This window comes from Myotis lucifugus, unplaced genomic scaffold, assembly GCF_000147115.1.
Source record: "Myotis lucifugus unplaced genomic scaffold, Myoluc2.0 scaffold_49, whole genome shotgun sequence".
Classification (NCBI taxonomy): Eukaryota; Metazoa; Chordata; class Mammalia; order Chiroptera; family Vespertilionidae; genus Myotis; species Myotis lucifugus.
In genome coordinates this window covers 429,103-434,384 of record NW_005871097.1, presented here as the reverse complement: position 1 = coordinate 434,384, position 5,282 = coordinate 429,103, and the positions used below count along the sequence as shown (strand labels likewise).

The window sequence follows — 5,282 nt, the reverse complement described above, 5'->3', positions numbered from 1 at the left end:
TATTATTTGTCTTTGTAAAAACCAGCCTCCTGCCAAAGTGTAAGTAAGTAGATGAATAATTTTCTTTCAAGGACCGAGAATTGGCAAGAGGCTGTATGGCTCACTCAGCAATGCCAGGACATCATTTGGTTAGGCAGGTGATCTTGACACAACCTTTGAGCAGACTCACCGCTGCTCTACACTCAATGGAAAGCAATAGTCACTGTGGAAGTACTAAAGGGAACGAATTCTATTCTCTTAGTTTGCTCATCTCCCCCCTTGCCCTTTTTATTCAGCTTTCTCCTTCCCAGCTTCTCTTTCTTGAAGAACAAAAATTGGAGGCTGTGTAATTGGCTTTAACAAGTGTCATCTCACCTGCTCAACTTTTGGGATCAGTGCTATTATGGTTCTGAGTCTCAGAGTTGTTCCTTGGGCAAAAATATGATGTCAGAAAACTCCATGGTTTCCCAGACTTCATTTTCTTTGCTCTTTACCCTCCCTTCACCCATGCCTTTTTTTCAACCCGTGTCACATTCTCTGCAAATCCACCTCCAGGTGCCACAAATGCCTCCTTAATCTTTCTTCCCTCTCACTTTATATAAATCAGATTTGGGGGAAGGAGGAGAATCTGATTACCGGTACACAATGTAGCTAAATATACCTCTCTTTTGTCTTTTGGAGACTGGTATGTACAGTCTTTTAAAACATCTTTAAAATTGACATATTGTAAAATTATTTTTTATATATAGTTCTATGAGTTTTAACACATGTATAGGTTTGTGTAACCACTACCAAAACCAGGATAGAGAACATTCCAACACTTATAAAACCCCACCAAACCACCCCTTGGGTTGCTCCTTTGCAAAACCCTGCTTCCCACTCCTGAACCCTGTTCTCCATTCCTATACCTTTTGCCTTTTCCAGAAGTCAGGTAAACGGAATCATAAAGAAAGTGAGCTTGTTTCACTGAGCATAATTCATGTTGCTGTTTGCATTGTTAGTTATTTCTTTTTCTTGCTAGGTAGCATTGATGTGCCACAGTGTGTTCATCCATTCACCTGTTGGAGGACATTTGGGTTGTTTGCAGCTCTTGGCAAATATGAGTAGAGTTTCTATAAAGTTTCCTGTATAGGTCCTTGTGGAAACAAGTTTTCACTTCTCCAGGGATGGCAATGCTGGATCATATGGTAAATAGCCCTTGTTATTTTCCAGAGGAATTTTTACTTTAATTAGGTCCAAGAATGAATTCAACATTTAAACTGTAATGATTCTGTAAGTGTGGAATTTCAGGCTGTGCTTTTCAGATTTAGAGTAAGATTGTGTGTATGTAAATAAGTGTACATGAGTATGCCCGAGTGTGTGTGTGTGTGTGTGTGTGTGCATATGCTGGGCATGTTAAAGGTTGGGAGTCCTGAAATCACTTCAGCTTAAATGGGTGGCCTATTCTTGCTCACCTTGTGCTTGTGGATCAACACGCCAATTTTTCTCCCAATGCTTTTATCCTGACCTATAGTATCAGTACAGGAAGAGCTATTTAAATTGGATAACTGTTTGACAAACAACTGTCTGTTCTTGACAAGTGGATTTCCTTCCATCTCTAAATCTCATGACTATGACTGCGACTCTATGCTTGAATCATTCTCTAGCTACATAAATTTCATGGTTGTCAGCAATGCCTAATCCATCTTCCATAGTCTGGAACTACTCAGGCAGCAGACTCCCTGAGGTGGGAGTGCTCCCTGTATTCACTAAAGTACCTGCCATCCTTGGGATGCCTACAGTTTGTATCCTAGAGAATTATTTCATTTTAATTTTTACTGCAAGAAAAGTCTTTGCCAAAGGAAAACATGAGCAATGCATCAAACAATTCTATTGATATTTCTTTCTATTTTCAAATGGCTTTCATTGCCAGAGGTTTTGTTCCAAAATTCCACAATTCAGAGTTTGCATATACCACTTTTCTTTTTCATCTTAAATATCATTGCCATATATAGCCTATGTTCAGAAAATGTTGAGCTGAATGGGTGAAATAAATAATTTGGTGAAAAACAGTAAGATCGATATAATTATAATTTTCTTCCTTCTGTTACCATTATTTATACAATATCAAGCCCTTCTCTCTCTCTCTCTCTCTCTCGCTCTCGCTCTTTTTCTGAGCAAGATTTGGCTTTAGATGCCAATGATGCCAATGATGTTTATTCCCTGTTTTTGTTTGTTTGTTTGTTTTGGTGTGTGTGTGTGTGTGTGTGTGTGTGTGTGTGTGTTAAAAAGAACATTTAGGAGCACCAAAGCCCCATCGAAGCAAGTCTTGCCCCAGAGGGGTGTCTCCAGCACAGAAGTTCTCCCACTGCAGACACAGCTGATTCTCACAGCCAATTGGCCTGGAGGTCAATTCCTCACAGTGATAACTACAACAATCAAGGCTTAACTACAACAAGACTGTGTACAAAGCCCACAAGGGGGTGCACCAAGAGTGTCTACCTCAGGTAATTGGGACACTCAGCACAGAAAGGCACTCTATCAACACAGCGAAGCATAAAAAATGCGGAGACAAAGAAACAGGACACAAACGACAGAATTGGAAGCAAACTGTTGGATATAGAGTTTAAAACCACACTTTTAAGGTCTTTAAAGAACTGTCTAGAAGCTGCCGATAAATTTAATAAGGCCCTCGAAAAGACTGGTGAGACCGCCGATAAATGTAGTGAGATCTTCAAGAAGACTGGTGAGACCGCCGATAAATGTAGTGAGATCCTCAAGAAATCTAATGAGACCCTCGATGTTGTGATAAAGAACCAACTAGAAATTAAGCATACACTGACTGAAATAAAGAATATTATACAGACTCCCAACAGCAGACCAGAGGAGCGCAAGAATCAAGTCAAAGATTTGAAATACGAAGAAGCAAAAAACACCCAACCGGAAAAGCAAAATGAAAAAAGAATCCAAAAATACCAAGATAGTGTAAGGAGCCTCTGGGACAGCTTCAAGTGTACCAACATCCGAATTATAGGGGTGCCAGAAGATGAGAGAGAGCAAGATATTGAAAACCTATTTGAAGAAATAATGACAGAAAACTTCCCCTACCTGGTGAAAGGAATAGACTTCCAAGTCCAGGAAGCGCAGAGAACCCCAAACAAAAGGAATCCAAAGAGGACCACACCAAGACACATCATAATTAAAATGCCAAGAGCAAAAGACAAAGAGAGAATCCTAAAAGCAGCAAGAGAAAGAAAATCAGTTACCTACAAGGGAGTACCCATACGACTGTCAGCTGATTTCTCAACAGAAACTTTGCAGGCCAGAAGGGAGTGGCAAGAAATATTCAAAGTGATGAATACCAAGAACCTACAACCAAGATTACTTTATCCAGCAAAGCTATCATTCAGAATTGAAGGCCAGATAAAGAACTTCACAGATAAGAAAAAGCTAAAGGAGTTCATCACCACCAAACCAGTATTATATGAAATGCAGAAAGGTATCCTTTAAGAAGAGGAAGAAGAAGAAAAAGGTAAAGATACAAATTATGAACAACAAATACACATCTATCAACAAGTGAATCTAAAAATCAAGTGAATAAATAATCTGATGAACAGTAAAAAAAAAAAAAAGAAGAACATTTATTATACTTTTACAGTAGCCCCTTATGTTCTCATGCTTTCTTGCCAGATGCCTTGGGAGCAGCAGGTGCTTTCTGGGCTGGGGCTTTCGGACCCTTTTGAGCTTTTGGAGGCACTGCCTTTTGGCCTGCAGGTTTCTGGGCGGGAACCTTGTGGGCTGGAGCCTTCTTGCCTGCAGTGGTCACCTTTTTTGCTGGAACCTTTGTAGCAGCTGCCGTAGCAGCAAGTGCTTTTTTGGGAGGAGCTTTTAGGAGAGCTGCCTTTTGAAGCTTCGTAACTTCAAGCTTGATCATTCGGTTCCTCATTTTCTTTGCCTTCATTACTTTGTAACAATAAAAAATCTGTCATCTTGGCTTTCTTGTCTCTGACTTCAATCTTCTTGACCCATCTTGTTGCTGCCCATTTTGTATTGATAGCTGCCTTCTCCCAGGCTTGTTGAACATACTTCTGGCGGGCACTGTGTGAGAACTTGAGGATGACGCCAGTGAGCTGCATGCATTTGAAAGGCATAGCCTGTCTCCTTACTTGAGTGCAAGGTCCATCAACCAAAGCCCTGTTCTGATTGATAACATCTACAATCGCGACCAGCTTCCCAGCATGAGGTCCAAAGGAGATGTAGGCCACCCAGCCAACTTCCACGAAGTGCCTGAACACCATGTGGGTGGCTCTTGGTGAGAAGGAAGGAGGCCTGCCCAGCCATAGGCATGTGTAGAAGGCCGTCCCGCCCCTGCACTGTATTCCCATTTTTAATTAGGTATTTTAATAAACGTTTTAATATGACCCAAACCCCTGAATTGATTATGATGTGACCAATGCAATATATAGTCTAAAGTAGACAACATTAATATGCTCATTGAAGGAAAGAAAAGATGCCAAAGTCTATATTATTGATAACATACTGTTTTTCCCTCTAGACCAGTGGTTCTCAACCTTCTGGCCCTTTAAATACAGTTCCTCATGTTGTGAGCCAACCATAAAATTATTTTCATTGCTACTTCATAACTGTAATGTTGCTACTGTTATGAATCATAATGTAAATATCTGATATGCAGGATGGTCTTAGGCGACCCCTGTGAAAGGGTCGTTCGACCGCCAAAGGGGTCACGACCCACAGGTTGAGAACCGCTGCTCTAGAGAATAGTAAGTACAAAAACTTAAAATGAAATTTATTTAGTAGTTTGTATGAATATTTTATGTTTGGTAGAAATGTGATTAAGTGCTCAAAGAACTTGAAGTTAAATGTTATTTTGCAAAACAAAAACAAGACAAAAAACCACAAGACAAAAAAAACAACAACAAATAAATAAATAAGCAATATTTCTAGCTTCATCTTTCTAACCACTAGTTTTTACCCTTAGTAAGTAAAGTGACAATATTTATTTTGGAATTGTTAGTAAAATTTAATTAGGTAACTTGTACTGTAAACTCCAGAGCTCACTTGAATTTGAAAGATGGAGTCACTGATTATTGTATAAATTTGGACATTATTTTACTACTCCAGTTACCAGATATTGCATACTCATTCTTTAACCATCCCACACAAAATTGTTCTATTATACATATACCACAGTTCTATGGTAACATATTTGAATTCAGGTCCATCCCTACCAATGATCTGTGCTTTAGGGTGGGATATATGTCTCATTTTCCTTTGCAATTTTAGCATTAAGAGCAGTGTCTGAC

General features: G+C 39.5%; 1 pseudogene; it reads right to left on the bottom strand.

Annotated features, from left to right (window-relative positions):
- Positions 1 to 3,624: 3,624 nt before the first annotated feature.
- LOC102431765 lies at positions 3,625 to 4,256 on the bottom strand (annotated as a pseudogene).
- Between the last annotated feature and the right edge of the window lie 1,026 nt (positions 4,257 to 5,282).